Raw genomic sequence first — 23528 nt, 5'->3', positions numbered from 1 at the left:
CTATCTGTGGGGGCTGAGTGGGATGACTAAACAAGCTAGCTTATTAAAATGATCTGTCTTCAGTGTTTAGGCAAGATTTGTTTTATGAGTACCTCAGGGTTGATGGGGTATGAATACAACCTTGAAAGTGTAAGTCAGTTCTTCTGGATTCACATTATCATATTAAAAATATTTTAATCCATTCTATTCTGATCCAAAAAAATGCCAGCTAGGCCTTTTCTTACAAGGCACAAAGATTGGTGGGTAAGTTTTAGCATTATATTGGGGAAGGGGGAGGGACTGGCTAGAACGACCATTTTAAAGACACCTGATAACACACAGACTTTCAGTCTAGTTTCTTGCTCATCTGGGCCTGAAGACGACTTGGGAAATGAGTCTGCTCTGGGGGTGGAATTGAGAGTTTCACTGTAACAGGAACCCCAAGGCTTCTCCAATACAAGCTCAGAATAGAGTCCAGTCCATCCCTGCAACTCTGAGCTGCACTGCAGCTCTACCTCTACCAGAGTCAGTGGAGACACACATGGTTTCTGGGGGCTTCTAGGTCCCTGCCAATCCTGCCCTCCCTCCCATGGGATTGGTTTTCAGTGTCATGAGCTTGTTTCAGGAAGGAAGATCTGACCTGGCTCAAGGCATACACAGGCACCCAGGGGGTCCCCTCTCCCCTGCTGGTCTTCACATGCGAGGCTGGGGGACTCCTGTGCTTCCTGTGGAAGCTCCTCAGTGGCTGGCATTTGGCCCACTTCATGCTCCTGCAGATGTTTGCCACCTAGATGGAGAGAACCTCAGTCTAGGTCCAGGCTGACCATGAAGAGACTCACCTCACTGTAAGTGTGACACAGGGGCCTTCTCCTGGACCTTCTGTGCAAAGAAGGCCATGTCTCTGTGTCTCTGTGTCTCTGTGTCTCTGAACCTGACAGGAGACCCTGCCCTTGCATGTGCCCAAGAAAAGAGTTGACAAAATAAAGAGGAAGATGCTCTTATGCATTCCTGTGCCTGGAATGCCATGAATTCCTCATGAGGAAGAGCGCTACAGAGCAAATCTGCCACAGAGAAAGAAGTAGAGAAGCAAGGACTGTCCCTAGAGCCTGTTACAGAGCAGTGAGTTGGTTACTGTCTATTGAATGCATGGAGGCCTGTTGCCTGTGCTTTTCCCTGTCAGAAGGTATTGAAGCGAAGCCGGAAACCATTTACTTTGAGTCTTTGCAGTTAATGTCTCACTCCAATCAGCCTCTTCTCAGATTACCCTGACACTCACCTGCAGGTGGCTCTGTGGTTTCTTCCAGACTGGAATTCACATCCTGGAAGAGAAGGAAGGCAGGGTCACAACAAGCCTTTGGAGTGAACAGTGGAAGAACACATTTTCCAGCAGCTCTGTTTCCTCAGAGAGAGAGAGAGAGCCCTGTGTCCAGGATCAAAGCTACTTCATCCCTGGGCGTGACTGTGGTTTAGAGTCTACACTGTAGATTTAAGTGAATCCTTGGGTTTTCAGTGCATGTTCAGAAGTGTGTTGACAAGGATATATGGATTTCTTCTTGCTTGCTCTCTAGTTTCAGGATATAACACAGGTAATTCCTAGTTTATTAATTTGTAATAAAAATATCAACTATCTAATCAAATGGTTTGAAAGAAAAAAATGCACATTTTCCCCTACTTGAGGAGAAGCATTGCCTGGTGTATGAAGAAGCAGGAAAGTGTCATCAGTGCTGCAGAATGAAGGCCAACCCTGACATGATGCAGAAGCTCAAATTATGTGAAAGAATGAATAAAAAAAAGGAAAGCAGGCTAGGAGGTGGTGCAGCTGGTTAGGCACACACCTTACCAAGTGAAAGAACCCAGGGCTGAACCCTCACTCCCTACCTGTAGTGGGGAGGATTCCTGAGAGGTGAAGCAGGTCTGCAGGTGTCTATCCCTCTTGAGGGGGAAGAGGTGGGTTATGGCACAACAGGTTAAGCGTACATAGTACAAAGTGCAAGGATCTACATAAGGATCCTGGTTCAAGCCCCTGCTCCTGATCTGCATGGGGGTCACTTCACAAGTGGTGAAGCAGATCTGCAGTTTCTCTTTCTCTTTCAAGTATCTTCCCCTCCTCTCTCAATTTCTCTCTTTCCTATATAAAAAAAGAAAAATCGAATAAATAGCCATAGGAGCAGTTGATTTGTAGTGCAGCAAGAGCCCCAGAGAGAGAGGAGAAAAAGAAAGGAAAAGAGACTTCCGGAGCAGAGCTACGAGCAGCAGCATATCGCTTTCTCTCCTCTCCTCCCCTCTCCCGGATCAACTAGGAATACCAAAGGAGACCACCCGGGACTGAATAAGACAGGACTAGAATGACCACAGGAACCCACTAAATCACCGGTGAGTACAAACACGTGTGGCTAGTGACAGAGAGGAGAGAGGAGCGAAAGGAGAAATGAAGTGACTGCTAAAAGTCCAGCAGTTTATCAGTTGAGACACCACCTCTGGTCTGCTCCACGAACAAGGGGACAGCTGAAGGGAGGAGAGGACTCCCCAGAGACTCACCAAGTACAACTCTGAGTCTCCATTGCTACTGCCCTCTGCATCTGGAGCAGCGACAGGGAGGGACACCAGGGGACAGAGATCTAACCAGGAAACTCCGAAGAAGACCTATACCTCCATGGCATAGATGAGGGGCTGTGAAAGTCTCTTTGCATAACCACTGGATTACCTCTGCCACACCCTGCTTTATCTCTTGGTCAGGAGTCAGTGATTAAGCTAAGAAGCCTACTGATATTTTAAAAGCCCTTAGGCTCCCATAGCCTACAGGGAAGGAAAAAAAGAGGCTTTGAAACAACTGAGCTCCAACTCAGGGATTAAAAAACTATTGAAACAACTGGTAACCTCCACCACTGTGAACCCTTTAATTAACTTACTTAGACACAGGTCAATCCAGGCAATAGTGATCAGTAATTTGAAAAGTACTGTTAAAGGGAACTCATAACATAATATATAAAATGGTTAAAACAACAAGAAGAAATACTGGAGAATTGAACCAGGACAGGAGTCCAGCTAAATGTCCTCCAGAGGGTGAAGCACAAAATAATGAGTTCAACATCCAAACATTAGCTAAGGAAATAATAACAGGAGTGAGTAAAGAATTTGAAAAAATTGTAATCAGAAATACAGGAACAACAAATGGGACTATGGAAGAAAATACTAATTATCTCATGGTTATTAGAGAGCTGAAAGCTGAAATTGCTGAGCTAAGAACGCAACTAGCTGAACAAGCTAAAACAGTATCAGAACAGGGCAACAAAATAGATGAACTCCAGAAAACAGTAGAGGGCAGAGAGAATAGAACCAATAAGGCTGAAGACAGAATTAGCAAGATTGAGGATGAATTAGAGACAACTAACAAAGAAGTAAGAGATCTCAAAAAGAGATAAATAGATGCTGAAAACAACAACAGAGTCCTATGGCATGACTTCAAAAGAAACAATATATGCATTATTGGCATACCAGAGGAAGAAAGAGCAGGAGAGGAAGAAAGCATTTTCCAGGCCATAATAGTTAAAAACTTCTCTAGTCTAGACAACATCAAAGACATAAAGATTCAAGAAGCCCAGAGGGTCCCAAACAGAATTAATCCAGACCTAAAGACACCAAGACATATCATACTTAGAATGGAAAGGAATAAGGATAAAGAAAGGATCCTGGGAGTCGGGCGGTGGCGCAGTGGGTTAAGCGCACGTGGCACAAAGCGCAGGGACTGGCGTAAGGATCCCGGTTCGAGCCCCTGGCTCCCCACCTGCAGGGGAGTCGCTTCACAGGCGGTGAAGCAGGTCTGCAGGTGTCTATTTTTCTCTCCCCTCTCTCTCTGTCTTCCCCTCCTCTCTCCATTTCTCTCTGTCCTATCCAACAACAAAGCAACGTCAACAATGGCAATAATAACCGCAATGTGGCTGCAACAACTAGGGCAACAAAAAGGGGAGAAAATGGCCTCCAGGAGCAGTGGATTCATGGTGCAGGCACCGAGCCCAGCAAAATCCTGGAGGAAAGAAAAAAAAAAAGAAAGGATCCTGAAGGCTGCAAGGGAAATACAAAGAGTCTCCTACAAAGGAAACCCATAAGATTAGCAGCAGACTTCTCCACACAAACACTACAGGCCAGAAGAGAATGGTGGCAAGATATCTATCGAGTGCTCAATGAGAAAGGCTTTCAACCAAGAATACTATATCCTGCTAAAATGTCATTCAGACTAGATGGAGGCATCAAAACCTTCTCAGACAAGCAATAGTTGAAGGAATCAACTATCAACAAGCCTGCCCTGAAAGAAGTTCTGAAAGGTCTCCTATAAACAATCAGACCACCACAAATAGGACATATATCAAAACACTCCAAAACTCTACAAGAATGGCGTTAAAATATCTTCAATCTTTGATATCAATAAATGTCAATGGCCTGAATTCACCTATTAAAAGACACAGAGTAGGAAGATGGATCAGAAAACACAACCCAACAATATGCTGTCTACAGGAAACCCACCGAACTCAACAAGACAAACACCGACTTAAAGTGAAAGGATGGAAAACTATCATACAAGCCAATGGCCCAGAAAAAAGTGCAGGACACGATAGACTTTAAAATAGATAAAGATTAAAAAAGATAGGAATGGATACTACTTAATGCTCAGAGGATCAGTCAATCAAGAGGACTTAACAATTATTAACATCTATGCACCCAATGAGAAGCCATCTAAATACATCAAATTTCTACTGAAAGAGCTACAGCAATATATTAACAGCAACACAATCATAGTAGGGGACTTCAACACGCCATTCTCTCAACATGACAGATCATCCAGGCAGAAAATCAATAAAGACATAAGGGAGCTAAATGAAGAGATAGATAAACTAGAACTATTGGACATTTGAAGAGTCATTCATCCCAAGAAACTGGAATACACATTTTACTCAAATCCACATGGGTCATTGTCAAGGATAGACCATACATTAGACCACAAAGACAGCATCAGCCAATTCAAGAGCATTGAAATCATCCCAAACATCTTCTCAGACCACAGTGGAATTAAACTAACACTTAACAATCAACAAAAGATTAGTAACAGTCCCAAAATGTGGAAGCTCAACAGTATACTTCTTAACAACTTCTGGGTCAAAGAGGAAATCAAGGAAGAAATCAAAATGTTTCGAGAGTTCAATGAAAATGAAGACACAAGCTATCAAAATATTTGGGACACAGCTAAAGCAGTCCTAAGAGGGAAGTTCCTAGTTATACAAGCACACATTAGGAAACAAGAAAAAGCACATGTACCATGAGAAGGACCATGGACAGGAGCAAAGGGAACTGCACAGTGGGAGCTGTCACTGGGTGTCTCTCCTCTCTGTTCCCTTCCCCATCTCCTTCTTTGTCTCTCAGGTACTTTAAAAGAAATTTGAGGGTGGTGTATAGACACTATAATGGTTATGAAAAGATACTCTCATGCCTGAGGCTCCAAAGTCCTAGGTTCAATCCCCTGTACCCCAAATGCCAGAGCTGAGCAGTGCTCTGGTTAAAAAAAAAATTGAGGAGGACTTTGCTCAACAGTGTAGTCCACTCACTGAATTCATTGCCTCGTGTCACACAGGATAAAATCAGTTAATAAACCACTCATTCCCTCAGTCCCTGGTCCCTGTCACCATGTGCAGTCTGTGATTGCAAACACTGCAGAAATTTAGTGTGAGTGTCTGTGAGTGCTGGGTAGCAGGGACGGGCTATGGCTTTTCCTGTCTCCTTGGGGCCGAGCTGGAAGGGCAGACATGTGAAGGAAGAGCAGGCTGTGGGAGGGTCCTCCAGGCTGGGGGCCCCCTGGCCTCGGACTCTGCATCTCTCCTTCAGCCTCTCCACCCTGGCTGCCCTTCCCCAGAACTCGGGGACCTTCCCAGTCTCCTTGCTTCCCCTCTGCTGCCTGCCCAGTGCTGGACAGAAACCTTGCAGAAAAGCCACCTCTTCTATCCTCAGGGCAGCAGAGAAGAGGCAGCTGTGGAGTCAGGAGCAGGGGGAACAGGTACGCACTTTGTGTTGGAGATGAGCAGCACGTTGGAATATAAGATCAGTTGCCTTTTCTGCCACCTTCGACCCTTCTGGAATTTGCCAAGGCCTGTGAACTGGATGTGGCCACGAGGCACCTCTGAGATGTTCTCCTCTTCCGCGCCGCTCTCCTCCACAGCAGAACTGCAACACAGCAGACCCACAGTGCAGCCTGTCACTGGGGAGGCTGGACACAAGGACTCCTGCTGATGCCAGCACTCACAAGCATTGCAGAGGAGTCTCAGTTCCCCAGAAGGACTCAGCACCCCGATTCAGGAGTCCTGAACTAGACAGAGGTCTTGTGAGAGTTGAGCTCACTCAGGGCCAGTGGAGATGGAGGGCAGCTTGAAGGACAGGACACAGGGACTGTCACTTTAATGTCAGGGGACAAGGAATCAGCATAGTCTGGGGACCTGGTAGAAAGGAGACTAAGAGGGATCGAGGGTGAGCGAGGGTATTGGGGTCCTGGTGCTTGGTGCTGGGAGAGGAGCTGAGTGGGCAGGAGAATGTTCTGCAGACACCTCTCACTGAGTGATGAGAAATCTTACCCCATGTCAACAAACTGCACTGTAGTGGATTAGTCCCTCCACTAAATGATAAAAGGGGTGAGGAACAGTTAGAGGACAAAGGAGAAGACAAATGTTTCAAACAACCAACTCAGGTCCACAGTACAGTGTCTAGATGAACTGAAAATCATGTAGCCCAAGTGTCACCCCCAGTTTTGCATATGCCAGTGACTCTCTGGCTGTCTCCTTCGCCTCCCTCTTCTCCTTCCTCTTCCTCTTCCTTACCCCATCTCCTTCACCCCTTCACTTTCTCTTACTTCTGCTTCTGACTCTCACTCGCAATAATAATAATAATAAAATGTAAACAGATATATGACCTTATAGAAGTCAAATTACAGATTACATGACATCCAAGAGTGTGACGGGGCCATTCCACTGTGGTCTCAGGTTAACATACACCCTTAGAAAACAGGATTCTGGAAAACTGACTCTAATCTTAACTCAGTCATCACTTTGGGGTTGAGGGGGGCAGGAATCCCAAGATCAGCAGATGATAAATCCAACATCCAAATGTTTCTCAATTCAAGGAAGTACTAAGCTATTCGTGGCTGTGCCCTGAGTAAGCCCACAGGACTCTGATCCTAACAGGTCAAGTCTGCTCTCTGGCATCAGCAGGAGGGAATCTCATGAGCACAGGTAACCATTCATGAGACCAGGGCTGAAGCTGAGGATTCTGTCAGTGGGCATCACACAGAGCACGTCCTGGGACTGCCCTCCTCCTGCTCTGCCGGTCACACAGGGCATGTGAACAGACTCTACCTGAAGCAGGACAGACAGTCCAGACACTCTGAAAGCCGCGAAGACTTTCTGGTAGACTCAGACATCCTATATTCTTGACTCCTTGACACTAAAGAGAGAGCTGGACACAGCACTACTTGCACTCTCAGCTCAGTCTCCAAGACTGAAGATTCTGCTGTAGCTAGGGCCACTGGGCTGTGATGTCATCAGTCAAAGGTCAGATCATTACTGAACAGCTGACAGCATGATTCCCTGAAGCAATTTGTATCTTCAGCTTTGAGTTTTTCATTAGTCCTTTGGAATTTTGTTCTGATAACTATAGATCCCCATGCATTGATTAGAATCAATAGAGATGCCACAAGCCTTGCCCCCATTTCACACAGTGGTGATATAATTATATAATACTAAACAGAGTAAATATCATGGCAGGATATTCACATGGATGCTGTCAGAGACACACTATTTCCAGGAGCATCAGTGTGTGTGTGTGTGTGTGTGTGTGTGTGTGTGTGTGAAGGGAATGTCACTTGGAAAATCAAATGTCAAATGAGTTGTGGACATTCTTTGATGACCTTCAACTGTAGTGTAAAAAGTATACAATCAAGTAACCATTAGCCTAGAATAGACCTCTTAGGTTTTTTAAAAATTTATTTTCCCTTTTGTTGCCCTTGTTTTTTTGTTGTTGTTGCTGTAGTTATTGTTGATATTGATGTACTTGTTGTTAGATAGGACAGAAAGAAATGGAGAGAAGTGTTGCTGAGGAGTTATTCTGATGCAGTCTCCACCCCCAGGTTTTACTACGCCCGCCAAATCCTAGCAGTGCCCCCTTCAACCAATCCTGGCCCTACACGTCACCCCTAGTTGTCGCCCAATAAAAAGCCCCCTCACCCCCCCTCTCTCTGGGCTCTCAGCTCTCCCTCTCTGAGATCTCGCTTCCTGCTCTCCCCCCGTGGTCAGGCAATGGGGACGGCCATTGCCGGCTGGCTCCACGTGGTCTGAACCAAACACCCCCCATCCTATAATAAAGATTTCTGTACTCCTTTGTCCTGGATGTCCACTCTCTTCTCCACGGTTTTAGCCCGACACCAGACCACCACAACAACATCTGGCACCCATCCTGTTCCGTACCCACATCACGCCCGGCCTGAGGTCCCCGAAACCGCCCAGACACAGGTAAGTGGCATCCGCCCACTTCTGTGGCCACGCGTTTCTCTCCACCATGGGAAATTTTTTGTTTTATGAGGATGTGTCCCAGTCATTATCTCTTGACCTGGGACAGATTCGCACTGTCATAAACGGTTTAATTTTCGCTACTCCTTGGATTTTTTTTTAACTGTGGTCGCCACTTTCAAGATATGTAAAACGTGGTATGCCATAAGGATAAGTGACCTTGAGGCTGAGGTACGAGAGTTAAATCACATGTGCTTAAGACTGAGACGTCCTAAGCGATCAGCGGCTAAACCCAAGAATTCTGTTCCCACAGACACTCACATGTGTTCGGACCCTCCTTCTCTGACCCTGCCCCCTGCCGCCCCGGTTTCAGCTCCTCCTGAGGTTTCTGCATCCCTGAACCCGCCCCTGGCCCCTGCCGCCCCAGTTCCTTCTCCGCCTGAGGTTTCTGCATCCCTGAACCCCCCCCCCCTGCCCTGCTGCCCCGGTTTCAGCTCTGCCTGCAGCTTCCGTGTTTCTGACCCCGCCCCAGGCCCCTGCCGCCCGGTTTCAGCTCCGCCTGAGGTTTCTGTGTCCCTGAACCCCCCCTGCCCCTGCTGCCCCATGTCAGCTCCACCTGCAGCTTCTGCGTTCCTGACCCCACCCCCTGCTGATACCTCATCATTAAGGGACCTAGTGGCTGAGATACGAGAGCTAAAGGATATTTTTTCAGCATTTAAGGACTTTAAACCATGTGCAGTCCACCCTGGGAGCTCCGTCCCCGTAGATATGCATTTAGTCTTCCCTGCGGCCACTACAGCAGTTTCTACGGCACTTTCCACTTAGGTAGCTCCCTCTCCCGCGCCATCAGACCAAATCCACACGTTCCCGGTAAACTTGGCCCCTTCTAAACAAAACCCTCAGCCGTGGCAGCCATATTCCTCTCAAGATTTTGGAGCGCGCAGGCAAGCGGTCAGGGAGGACGGAATGCATTCTGCATGGACCAAGTCCATCTTAAGAAGCTTTTACCAGCATCTCAATACACCACAAGTCTGGAAAGATCTGGCTCGTGCTGCACTCCCAGACCCACTCTATCTTCAGTGGCAGGCATGCTTCCGCGATGAGTGCTCTAGACAATCGCAGGAAAATAGTAACAAACAGGTAGAATGGAATTCTGATGCTTTGTTTGGAGCAGGAGCTTATGAATCTGGAGCTCAGCAGGCAGAAGCCAGGTTTCGAACCGGTTATTTTGAACAGGTACGCATCTGTGCAACACAAGCATGGGAAAGGGTGACCGCACCCAATGTAGATTCGTCAGCTCCCATTAACTCTTTTCACCAAGGCTCTGATGAATCATTGGTGAGCTTCATCTCAAGGGTGAAGAGAAGCTTAGAGAGAAAGGTTTATAATCTTGACGTCTGCACACTACTCCTGCACTCTATTGTCTGGGAAGGCATGACACCACAATTCCGTCAGGTATGCCTTAATCTTAAACACCTACACCCAGATAATTGGATGCTAGCGACACAGGAACTTACATCAGGCAATTATGGGGCACCTGCTATGACACAGGTCTATGCAGTTGCCCCACGTAAGCAAAACGGGGCCTGCTTTCAGTGCAGTCCCCAAGGACATTGGCGTAACCAATGTCCTGATAAGTTGCAACCACGCCTCCAGTCAGGGAAACCACGCCTCCAGCCAGAGCAACCCCGTTTCAGTCAGGGAGCCAGAGACCACGTACTGTTTGTCCAAAATGTCGTAAGGGGTTTCATTGGAAGAGAGATTGTTGGTCCAAATTTCATAAAGATGGTTCGCCCCTGAATGGTACAAATCCGGGGCCTGAGATTTTGTGGACCACTCCTGTTTTAGAACGGGGCCACCCTCTATGACAGTAAAGATTGGCAATATTCCTTTTAAATTTTTTATTGACACGGGGGCAGAAAAGACGATTTTAAGGCAAGAAGAGGTTCCCCCAAGATTGGGAACTTATCCCTGGACCCAGTATACATAGAATAGGAGGGATGACCAGAGCATTTTGCACACGAGACTCACTCATGTGGGAAGACCCAGAAGGTTCTACCGGACACTTCCGCCCTTTGGTAGCTAATATTAGCACCAACTTACTGGGCAGGGATCTTCTGGAATGTCTTGATGTTAGGATATCCACAGACGCCTCTGCAGAGCGTAAAACTCGTTCCCGCGATACCAGGTCTATTCAGCACCCCCAATACTAAATGCCACTGTTTGTAGCCAAACACCCCGCTTAAGCTGGCTTTCTAATGAGCCTGTCTGGGTGGAACAGTGGCCTTTACCTAGGGATAAGCTAAATATTTTAAAATAGCTCGTCTGAGAGCAGTTGTCCTTGGGACACATTCATCATTCTCGAATCCCATGGAATACTCCTGTCTTTGTGATTAAAAAGCGCTCGGGAAAATGGTGCCTCCTTCAAGATCTCCATGTAGTAAATAAAACCATGCAGGTCTGGGGCTCCCCCCAAAGGGGTTTGCCTCTTGCTTCTGCAATTCCCACGGGAATTCCAATCATAGCTATTGATATACAAGATTGTTTTTTCTCTATCCCCTTGCATCCGCAAGATTGTAAACGTTTTGCCTTCTCTGTTCCATCTATTAATAACGCCAGCCCTGCTGATAGATTTGAATGGGTGGTGCTGCCCCAGGGTATGGCCAATAGTCCTACTATTTGTCAGGAGGCTGTTAAATCTGCCCTTGTCCCATATATTCATAAGGGCCTTCTTAATATTTTCATTATACAGATGATATTTTAATATGGGGAAAATCAGATACAGATCTCTATGCCTTACGTGATTTTCTCATTCCTGCATTAAAGAAAAGAAGCCTTAATGTAGCCCCTGAGAAGATACAGCTAATCCCTCCAATATCCTTCCTAGGTTCAGAGATTTCTCTAACGCAAATTCGTCCCTTAAAACCTAATGTTACCTTCCCTTCTAACCTTACTCTTGCTTCTTTACAAAGTTTTCTAGGAAATTTAAATTGGCTTAGGCAGTACCTCTATCTGCCCACAAGCTGCCTCCAACCACTATTTGACCTGTTGAAAGGAAACAAACAGCCCTCTTCAAAACGTAAGTTAACTCCCGAGGCCTCCTTGGCACTGGAAAGGGTTAACCAGGCCCTCCAGGACATGCACCTTGTTCGATTCTCCCCCTCCTCTCCGGTAAACCTTCTAATCTTCAACTCCACCCCCACAGTAGTAGGGGCACTGTGGCAAGACCATGGGGTTCTCGAATGGCTTCACACGCCAGTGGGAGGAGCTCCAAGACTCCTCACTGAGATAGACGTGTTAGCATTCATGGTTCGCCAAGGGAGAAATAGGTCTGTGCAGGTCTTAGGGAAAGAACCGGATTTAATCATTCTGCCCTTTTCTCTCACAGATACAGAGTGGCTTATACGCCATCATTCCCGCTTTGCCATAAGCTTCGTGGGGTTTCCAGGACAAATAGATAACCATTTTCCTTCTAATAAATTGATAGCTTCTTTACCTCTTCTGCCTCTACTAGCACCTAAACTTTTCTCTCGGGATCCCATTCCCTCCGCTCCTACAATATTTACTGATGGCGGAAAAAGGGGAGCTGCTGCCCTTATATATTACCCAGACAAACAATCTCCTAAACCTCTCTTTACTGAGCTTCCTGAGAATTCCCCTCAGTACAAAGAACTTTATGCTGTTTTCCTTGCACTAAAAGCTGTATCAGAATCCTTCAACTTTTTTCTGACAGTGTGTATACTGTTAACTTACTTCCATGGCTTGCTCGTTCTTATGTGAAAATTGATGACAACCCACTTTCCCCTCTCTTGATTCAAATCGCCTGTATGCTCTGTTCTCGAACCCAACCACTGTATATTCAACCCCTTCGTTCCCACAGCCCTCTTCCTGGTTCCCTGTCTGAAGGGAATGCCGCAGTTGAGCACCTAGCCTCCACAGGTTTCGGGGTGTCTCTCTCCTCCGGCAGGGTGTCCTCCAGGGGAAAGGTAACGGGCTGGTTCTGTCTCGCTCACGACAGGGGTGACATGAAGTAAAAGACACCAGGGGACTCTTAGAGTGAATCTAGAATCTGAGTCCTTGAGTCCCAGAATCCTAGAGTCCGTTTATTGGCAAAGTGGACATGAGTTAAATAGAAAAGCAATAGAGGTAATTATTGTTGCAATATGACAGCAATTACAGGTTTCTTAACAGTCAGCATGCCCCTAAGGTAGGGGGTTGGTATGGCAGGAATTGATGAGATACAAGACAGTTATTTTCCATAACACAAGCAATTTAATTATCCAAAGGTATTTGAGAGAAGCATAGGGGTTAAACCCGTAGGGTGAGACAGAGAGAAGATGAATATCAAAAGGCCATATAGTTTGGCATTTCTCTTGTCTGGGGTCTGAGGTGTGTGATGAAGTGTGTGATAAGGTGTGTTCTTCTGTGATCAAAAGGTGACTTTGAATGAGTGAATCTGAGGCCATGTGGCCTGCAGTTAATGGAGGGAAGTACTGGGGTATCTGTGGGCCTGAGAGTCAAGAAGGAAAGAACCAAGTCTGAGTTTCCCCCCTTATGCTCACCTCGGTTGAGAGAGACTTACCAAGAGGTTATCTTCTCAGACCTCCATCCAAAGATGGGGGTGGTTCTCCCTAAGCTCTATCAGGCTCACACATGTTCCCAACACACAGGAACTTTCCCAGTCTCTCTCTCTCTGATCCTGCTAATTTTCATTCTCTAACCCATGTTAATCTTAAAGGCCTTCGAGCTCGATTCCCTGATGTTCCTGTACCACAGTTAAAAAATATCCTCGCTACATGCTCTTCTTGTGCAAGTCTCATAAAGACACCTGCTATCCAGACCCTTGGGGGTAACCCCTGAGGTTTAAAAGCTAATGCTATTTGGCAAATTGATGTCATCCACATACCAAACTTTGGCAGACAAAAATATGTGTTTGTCTCAATTGATACCTTTTCTAAATTTATGTGGGCTACAGCTCAGACAGGAGAAAGTGCTAAAAAGCTTGTAAGCCATATGCTCTCTTGTTTTGCCGTTATGGGGGTCCCATTATTTTTGAAAACAGACAATGTACCTATGTTTACAAGCAACAATTTAAAGATTTTTGTTCCCTCTGGAATATTACTCACACCACGGGCATTCCCTACAATCCACAGGGACAAGGCATTGTCGAGAGGGCCCATCAAACTCTGAAGGCTCAACTAAATAAAGATAAAGGAGAAACATATCCCCCCAATATCCAGCTAGCAAAAGCCTTAACTACGTTAAATCTCTTTAATATTTACAAAAACTTGGTCTTACCCCCTATTATTCTTCACTGGCAAACACCATCTACCCTCCCATCTATTAAGGTCAAATGGAGAGACCCACTCGATAAAATTTGGAAAGGGCCTGACCCATTATTGACCATGGAAAGGGGTTTCGCATGCATTTTCCCTCAAAATTTCTCTAAACCTGTCTGGGTTCCTGCCCTCCATGTCCAACAATACCCGCAGGATGGCGCTGTTATTCCTGAAGAACAAGAAATACTACACGAGGACCAGATGCAGGATACATCCCAGGACCCGTAATACGACATGGCAGAACCTACAAAATCTGGCTCACAGAGACCTCTCTCCTACCCTTTCCCTGTATGTCTTATGTTATAACTGGCCAGTTGTTTTTGTGAGTGAGTGTGTTGAATGGAAAAAAAATCTTTTTTTTTTTGCATGACCCATCTGCTCAGAGTAGTCTAAAAGATAATTGGCTTTATATAAAAATGCTGGACGCAGCCAAAGTTTCTGGAGACATCCAGAAACATTCCAATTTTTTTTTCTTTCTCCCTCTTTTGATTTTTATATATAGTTTTGGTATATATGTAAGTGTTTAGTCTTAAACTGTGTGACTAATGACAGATATAAATTTGTTTTTAAATAATGTGTTTTTATAACAAAAGTTCTTTTTCCTCCAGTGTGTTATAACTAAATGTTTATGGGTATGTCTCAAGTTTGGTAACACTAACTTAACGGTCTAAAGTGTAACCCTACAGCTACACTTTTACCAGACAAGGTAAAAATTAATTTGTTAAGGTAACTTACTATTTATGTAAAAGTCTAAATGTTCAACGTGACTATTCATTCCCAAAACTAAACTATATAATTTTTATATACAGGACACCTTTGAAGGGCCCCCAAAGGTGCCCTGTAAGATATCTTGTGGAAATTAATTCACAACAGATCTGGCATCAATCTGGCACTGTAAACGTTAAAATCATTGTCACAAATATGTGTTAACTCTCTAAGCAATTTGAGTCTGTTTAAAATACATATTTTAGCTAAAATTGATCTCAAGATCCTGCAGTAGAGGCTGCTACAGGAGGTCACATTAGATGACCTTTAAATAAAATCATAAAGAGATTTTAAACCAATTATAATCATTGAGGTATCAACTATAACAAACCTATAACTTGTTACAAGTTCAAATTAACCATGAGAAGCAGATTGTTTGTGTTTCTTTCACAGGAATCCCGGAAAAACCATCTGAACCCCTGCACACCCTGACGTCACCCACTAGATGGCAGGACTACCGTGGCACACCCCCCGAAACCCTAGATGTCACTCAACGCGATCTGAAGAACCCGATACACAGACTCCAAGGACAGAACTTTCTTCATGCCTGGTTGCCGTTCCTGCTTCTGACCTGCCTGTCACGTGTTGGCGGTTCCAGCTGGCTATCTACAAAAAAGCAACATTCCAGCGGCTGACCTCCCTCAATTCCAGCGGCTGACCTCCCTCATGCACCGTCGCATCCACTGCCAATTCTTCCCCTAGCCATCTACTTCGGACTGAGACTTGTATCGGACTTTCTGACATACCCTATATACATTTTACACAATTTTGAAGTAGCTTATTTCCCTTCATGCTACTGGTTTTTCATAGACTGATCCTGAGTAATTCATAGACTTTACAGGCTGTTGCCTTGAGGACTATACAATGCCAAATAGCCCCTCTGTTTGGTGGGTCATGCCCTCCCGCCTCCCCCTCTTTATGTACCCTTGCCCTTCCCCCACCCCAAGTAGGGAATGTTCCTTTACACACCAATCCTTCCCTTCACAACACACTGGCTTTTACTACTCCCCTACTTGTCCCTTCCTGTTTTGGTATATCATTCAGGCTTATGCCCAAAAGGTTTCTGCTCCATGATAGTCTTTTACAGACTTTGTACATCTTATGCGATTACTAGATAGAAAGATAGAAAAGATGTAGAGATATTGTGAAGAGATGGTTGAGCAGGCTGCGCTTAAACCTATGAGATGAGTCTCTCCAGAGAAGTCTCTCTCTCTAAATAGGGGTTGAGCACAGGAGGACGCATAAATCTCACAAGGTTCACAGCCATTTAAGCCTTCCCTCCTCCACAGAAAGTCCTACATCTTCCCACCTGAGCACGGCATTCCTCTAAAACATTTAAGCCTGCTCCATTCCATTTTTCTTTACTGTGTCCATTTAGATATAAAGGGATAGGAGGAGATGTTGCTGAGGAGTTATTATGATGCAGTCTCCACCCCCAGGTTTTACTACACCCCGCGTAATCCTAGCAGTGCCCCCTTTCAACCAATCCTGGCCCCACACGTCACCCCTGGTTGTCGCCCAATAAAAAGCCCCCTCACCCCCCCTCTCTCTCTGGGCTCTCAGCTCTCCCTCTCTGAGATCTTGCCCCCTTCTCTCCCCCCGTGTTCAGGTAGTGGGGACGGCCATTGCTGGCTGACTCCATGTGGTCGGAACCAAACCCCCCCCTTCCTATAATAAAGATTTGTGTACCCCTTTGCTCTGGACGTCCACTCTCTTCTCTGTGGTGCAGCCTGACACCAGACTGCCACAACAACAAGACTTCCCTTTCTTTCTTACCTTTTCCTTAGGATCTCATAAACTATTTGAAAGAAAATATGATGTGATGCTTGAACAGTGCTTTCCTCGCTCAACTCATGAAATATGAGACAGATGTTTTGTGTCCTAAAGAAAAATATTAAGAACAAGAGCAATTGAAGCACACATCATGGATTTCCCCCGTGATGCTGGGAAATGGGTAAAGCATGGTCAGGTGCCCCTGGTTTTACTCAACTGCTTCCATCTCCCAGTGACTCATTGGAACACCACCTCTAAAAGGTCCAGGGAGATTTGCTTTAGCTGCTGCAGCCCCTCAGTCTTCCCTGTGACCTTGACCAGGAGGACACAGTCGAGGCCACCTGAGTGAAGTGGCCTTGCTGGGCCCTGCTCTGTCCCCTTCCTGCTCCTGCTGAGACTCACAGCCCCCCTCCTCCTCACCCCTGTGGCATATCCAGGGGGACTCTGTCCCTGCTCTCACTGAGCCTCATCCTCCTGCTCTTGCACTGCTGCCCTGAAAGGATGTGCAGGGACCTGGGGTTGGGCCACTGCACCCTAGGTCCTGCAGGAGCTGCTGCCCTCCAGGGTAGCAGAGTAGCAGGGTAGCTGAGTGCATATGTGATTGGTGGTGGGGTCCCGAAACCTCAGCCACAAGGCCATGTCACTGCCTCCCCTTGGAGCTTACAGGAGCTTCTCCTCTGCTTTCTGAGGACCAGGTGCCCGGGAATCTCCATAGCTTACAGGGAGGACAGGTGGGATTATGCCTGTGTGTCAGTGAATGAACTGTGAACCATGAAGCCCCCTGTAAGATAATGAAAAAAAAGGCTGTAGAGTTGGAGGTTGGTCCATGTCTACAACCTTAGGGGAACTGGGGTGGCTCGCAGTGGGGAGACTGAGGTGTCAGAACTCTGGTGGTGGGAATGGTGTGAATTCAAAGCCCTGTTGACAGGAAATTTTGTAAAATTAAAAAAATGAATCAATCAGGAGTTGGGCTGTAGCACAGCAGGTTAAGCACAGGTGGTGCAAAGTACAAGGACCGGTTTAAGAATCCCGGTTCGAGACCCCGGCTCCCAACCTGCAGGGGAGTCATTTCACAGGCGGTGAAGCAGATCTGCAGGTGTCTATCTTTCTCTCTCCCTCTCTGTCTTCCCCTCCTCTCCATTTCTCTCTGTCCTATACAACAACGATGACAACAATAATAATAACTACAACAATAAAACAGCAAGGGCAACAAAAGGAAATGAATAAATAAATTTTAAAAAATGAATCAATCAATTAAAAAATAGCACATGGTAGGCAATAGCAAGGTGAACACAACACACCTTTAATTCCATTAGATGTTTAGCGTGAAGTGGCCTTTTCTTCCTGCTCTTTCCACACCACCGTGATTGCTGAGACTCATTGCCTGCTGTACTCCACCTTGCCTGGAGACCTTTTTTTTCATTATTCTCTTTTTTTTATTGTTTCATTTTTCTTTTTTGGTGACACAGAGACAGGGAGACAGGGAGAGAAGACAAAAGGGAGAGACTCTTCCAGCACTGCTCATCAGCTCATAAAGCCCTCTCACTCTCTTTCTCTCTCTCTCAAGCACGCGCGCACACACACACACACACACACACACACACACACACACGTAGGGACCCGGGACTTGAACACAGCTGCACTGTGGTGGTAACACATGCACTCTTCCAGCTGAGTCACCACCTGGGGCCTGGTCTTTGCACTGAGCCCTCTGCACACACCAAGGGCAATTTGTGCACTGTGGTGGGTGACCGCCCAGGTGTGAGACACACACAGACAGATGCACAGACACACACAGCAGGCAGGCAGCAGGCATGCCTCGTCCTGTGTCCTCCCCGATGGAAGCTGTCTAACTCTCAGGCCTGCAGTGAGAGCTCTGTTTCTCCTTCCCTGTACCTTCTATCTCACCCTCTCTCAGCCTATTTCTCTCTGTCTCTGTCATAAAAAAATTATGTGTAAAAAACAATGAAAGGAAAGCTGGCCGCTGGGAGCTTAAAATGTATCACACAGACAGCAACCCCCATAGAAAACCCATGCGGCAAAAATGAAGAAATAAATGCATTTAAAATTTTATAAAATCAGACTTCATATGACAATTAAATGTGTTATATTGAAGAGGTATCAATACAACTAAATATTAGGATGAACTCTGTGTAGGAAATTGTTGCTTCTACCAACTAGGTTGTTGGCCTATGGATACAAAGGTACTCAAGGAAGTATCACTATTTCTTTCTTTCTTTCTTTCTCTCTCTCTCTCTCTTTCTTCCATAATATCTCTATGTTTATCATGCCTAGGGCTTCACTCCTCCAAGGCTGTTTTTTTTTTTCTCTCTGATAAGGACAGAGCGAGGGGGAAGCTCTCAGCACTGCCATCTTCTACAGTGTGGTGAGGCCCAGGCCTGAGCCAAGGTGGTGCACAGGGCAAAGCGGGCACCTGTCTGGCTCGGCCATCTTGCTGTTCCTGAAGGGTCTTTCCTACCTCTATTCTAGCTTTTACCTCATTTTATAACACTTCAACATACTAACTGCCAGACAGTTCTCATCTTTCTTACTTACTTTTAAAATGTATTTTTAATTTTTTATTAGAGAGTTAATATTCATTCACAAAAATGTTAGATAATAGGGGTACAGTTCCACACAGTTCTCACCACCACAATTCAGTGTCCTGACTCCTCTATTTCACCTGGGTGATGTTGGGAGTGTTTGTCACCAGGAATCTTGTTTTTATAACTTCAATGAGAGGGAAGCTAATGTGCAAAACACCAGAGGAAAATATGCACAGTTTCACTTATCTGAGAGAAAAGTTCTCCCAAGATCACCAATATAGGCTGATTCTATAACTTATCTATCTATCTGTATGTGTGTGTGTGTGTATATATATATATATATATATATATATATATATATATATATATATATATATATATATCCTGTCCCCAATTTTTATAGTGGTCCTGCCTTTACCCACTTTCTAGTTCACCCCCTGGCATCTATTACTACTTCCAGGAGTCTTTCCCCCCCTTCTCTCTCAGATAAGTGAAACTGTGCAAAGCTTCCTCTGGTGTTTTCCAAATTCGCTTCCCTTTCATTGAGGCTATAAAAACAAGCTTCCTGGTAACAAAAAGTTTGGATCCTTGTCGAGTAGTGGTACAGAGCCCTCTGGTTCACTTCTGCTCCCATAAATCCCTCTGGGAGTCTGGACCAAAGATCATTATGGGGTGCAGAAGGTGGGAGTTCTGGCATCTGTAATTGCTTCTCCACTGGACATAGATATTGGCAGGTTGATCCATACCCCTAGTCTGTATTTATCTTTCCCTGGTGGGGCAGGGTTCTGGAGAGGTGTATTCTGGGTCATGTTGGTGAGGTTGTCTGCCCAGGAAAGTCAGGAGGGTAATACAGTAGCACCTGGAACTTGGTGACTGAAAGTCAGAAAGATGGGAAGCAGGACAAAACATTTAATGAATAAGAACCCTCAAGTACATGCAATGCCTTCTTTAGGCCCTTCCACTAAATTCCAGGCTTGTGAGGTCTGAGTCTAATCAGGAAGGACTATGAAGGACTCTTGTCTGAGGCATGTAATTGCCCCTTACTTAGGGGGACATGTACACTTGTGCCCAGCATCCTAGGCCCCAGCCTATGTCTACTCTGTAACTTTGTTCGAAAACGTGCTGTGGAAATGGAACTAGGTGGTCTCATGTGTGAGGAAAGATCTCACCATAAGAGGAGATGGGAGGTTGACATCTCAGACTTGGTGTCTGTGGAGACAATTCACGGTAACAAGTCAGCAGCAGCGCGTAGTGGCCTGGTGGCTCAGGTAGTGTTGATTTAGCTGAGCTTGTTTTTCTTTGAAATTCCAGTGGTTGGGATTTGCCGTAATATACTTGACCTCACTATGCTTTCTGCTGTTTAAGGCTGTCTGCTAATAACAGTATCTTAGATACTGACAGGGCCAATCGATTTTGATCTGGATAAGGTTATAGGTAAGTTAGGTACGTACACACACACATACACACATTCATCAAATGGTCTTTAAAGATTATAAACAGATGTTGTAAATATAGTGGTCAATGGTGTAGATATGTCTCTCCATACCTTGTAATTGTCTAAATATATGATATCCCTTTAAACTGTGTACAGTCTGGAGATGGCTTTATAGGGCAAATTCACTAAGAGAAGAAAACAGCCAGAAAAACTTGAAAGTCTCCAGAGTTTGCTGGGTCAGGAGTCAATGAATTTCAACTGCTATCCTGCCTTCTAGGCTTCTATTGATGATCAGTTGCTCCCTGGGGATCCTCTTGCCAGTCCACTCTCCTTGTTGGGGATATTCTGCCTGATTCAGCAGCTGTTAGCTTTCATTAGTAGAACACATCTGCTAGTTTCCCCACCCCCCCGAGGCCCCATAGATGTCGGTAGATCTTGCTGAGATCAAGCATGTGCACCAAAGACACAGTAAGTAGACCAGGGGCTGCTTATGCATTGCTAGCTTTCAGTTTTCCAATTCTCTAACCCTTTGTGACCTAAAGTTTTGTTTTAAAAAAAATCCATCCTTATTTGTGAAATGGATGACATGTTTTAATAAAATGACTTTCACACACACACACACACACAAACACACACACACACACACACACACACACACACACAAAGTTGTATGTAAATTTTACATGGTTCCATGGTAAGAAAAACCAAAATAATTGTGGAATTTGGGGCTATTGGATTGGGTTATCTTATGCCTTATAGGTTACATACACATATGCACAAAAATCCATAGACCTATAAGATGTACCTTATGGAAAACCAAATAATTGTGGAATTTGGGACTGTTGGCTGTTTGGCTATTGGCCAAGAGTAAGGCTGTTCAGTTTAGTACTTTTTCCCCCCTGTGCTAAGAGAGGAGCTGCTGCTGGAGGGCAGTGTTAGACAATTAAAAAAAAATCTGATATGGATACGGGAAAGTGGGCCCTATCCAAGGGTTTCAGGACTGGGGGAATTTGGGGCTCTATAGTGGAGATGTGAGGTTCCTGCTGTCTTAGGGTTCAAAAAGACAATCAATAGTTAATGTAATCATCACATTATTTGGTAATTGGGTTCACTTTGAAAAGTCATTTTGTTAGGGTTTGCTGTACAGTACCCAGTATCTTGTATATAGCTGTGCTATTGGATGCTTCTAATCTACTTGGTCTATGCTTTTGAGAGAGTCCGCATATCAAATACACAGCCTATATATTTAAAAAGATTCAGTTTGTGTTTTGAGAAACTTTGAGACATACAATTGATTTTCCCCCTCTCATCTTAATTAACTAGTGATTTATGTATCTACATTTTGCTAGGAGTGTACATAAACACCATTCCCACCACCAAAAGACTGTGACCCATCCCTCCCACCCACTACCACCCCCCCACTGGCCCAGGAAGCTGCATGTCTACCCCTCACCACTGGGTTTTTACTTTGGTGTCTGTGAGTCCTGGGAAGCAGGGACGGGCTATGGCTTGTCCTGTCTCCCTGGGGCCGAGCTGGAAGGGCAGACATGTGAAGGAAGAGCAGGCTGTGGGAGGGTCCTCCAGTCTGGGGGCCCCCTGGCCTCTGACTCTGCATCTCTCCTTCAGCCTCTCCACCCTGGCTGCCCTTCCCCAGAACTCGGGGACCTTCCCAGTCTCCTTGCTTCCCCTCTGCTACCTGCCCAGTGCTGGACAGAAACCTTGCAGAAAAGCCACCTCTTCTATCCTCAGGGCAGCAGAGAAGAGGCAGCTGTGGATTCAGGAGCAGGGGGAACAGGTACGCACTTTGTGTTGGAGATGAGCAGCACGTTGGAATATAAGATCAGTTGCCTTTTCTGCCACCTTCGACCCTTCTGGAATTTGCCAAGGCCTGTCAACTGGATGTGGCCACGAGGCACCTCTGAGATGTTCTCCTCTTCCAGGCCGCTCTCCTCCACAGCAGAACTGCAACACAGCAGACCCACAGGGCAGCCTGTCACTGGGGAGGCTGGACACAAGGACTCCTGCTGATGCCAGCACTCACAAGCATTGCAGAGGAGTCTCAGTTCCCCAGAAGGACTCAGCACCCCGATTCAGGAGTCCTGAACTAGACAGAGGTCTTGTGAGAGTTGAGCTCACTCAGGGCCAGTGGAGATGGAGGGCAGCTTGAAGGACAGGACACAGGGACTGTCATTTTAATGTCAGGGGACAAGGAATCAGCATAGTCTGGGGACCTGGTAGAAAGGAGACTAAGAGGGAGCGAGGGTGAGCGAGGGTATTGGGGTCCTGGTGCTTGGTGCTGGGAGAGGAGCTGAGCGGGGAGGAGAATGTTCTGCAGACACCTCTCACTGAGTGATGAGAAATCTTACCCCATGTCAGCAAACTGCACTGTAGTGAATTAGTCCCTCCACTAAATGATAAAAGGGGTGAGGAACAGTTAGCTGACAAAGGAGAGAAGACAAATGTTTCAAACAACTAACTCCAGTCCACAGTACAGTGTCTAGATGAACTGAAAATCATGTAGCCCCAAGTGTCACTCCCAGTTTTGCATATGCCACTGACTCTCTGGCTGTCTCCTTCCCTCCCTCTTCTCCTTCCTCTTCCTCTTCCTTTCCCCATCTCCTTCACCCCTTCACTCTCTCTTACTTCTGCTTCTGACTCTCACTCGCAATAATAATAATAATAAAATGTAAACAGATATATGACCTTATAGAAGTCAAATTACAGATTACATGACATCCAAGAGTGTGACGGGGTCATTCCACTGTGGTCTCAGGTTAACATACACCCTTAGAAAACAGGATTCTGGAAAACTGACTCTAATCTTAACTCACTCATCACTTTGGGGTTGAGGGGGGCAGGAATCCCAAGATCAGCAGATAATAAATCCAACATCCAAATGTTTCTCAATTTAAGGAAGTACTAAGCTATTCTTGGCTGTGCCCTGAGTAAGCCCACAGGACTCTGATCCTAGCAGGTCAAGTCTGCTCTCTGGCTTCAGCAGGAGGGAATCTCATGAGCACAGGTAACCGTTCATGAGACCAGGGCTGAAGCTGAGGATTCTGTCAGTGGGCATCACACAGAGCACGTCCTGGGACTGCCCTCCTCCTGCTCTGCCAGTCACACAGGGCATGTGAACAGACTCTACCTGAAG

General features: G+C 45.8%; 1 long non-coding RNA gene across 1 annotated transcript in view; it reads right to left on the bottom strand.

Moving 5' to 3' along the window:
* Positions 1-316: 316 nt before the first annotated feature.
* The window catches only part of LOC132536123 (uncharacterized), an 82063-nt gene continuing 58851 nt past the window's right edge, over positions 317-23528 (bottom strand). The window contains exon 3 of the long non-coding RNA XR_009547794.1: positions 317-766. This is a non-coding gene — a long non-coding RNA (uncharacterized LOC132536123). The remainder of the gene's footprint in view (positions 767-23528) is intronic.

Source organism: Erinaceus europaeus, assembly GCF_950295315.1.
Source record: "Erinaceus europaeus chromosome 6 unlocalized genomic scaffold, mEriEur2.1 SUPER_6_unloc_12, whole genome shotgun sequence".
In the NCBI taxonomy this organism is placed as follows: Eukaryota; Metazoa; Chordata; class Mammalia; order Eulipotyphla; family Erinaceidae; genus Erinaceus; species Erinaceus europaeus.
The sequence above is the reverse complement of the archived record's forward strand: the minus strand, read 5'-3'. Positions and strand labels throughout refer to the sequence as shown.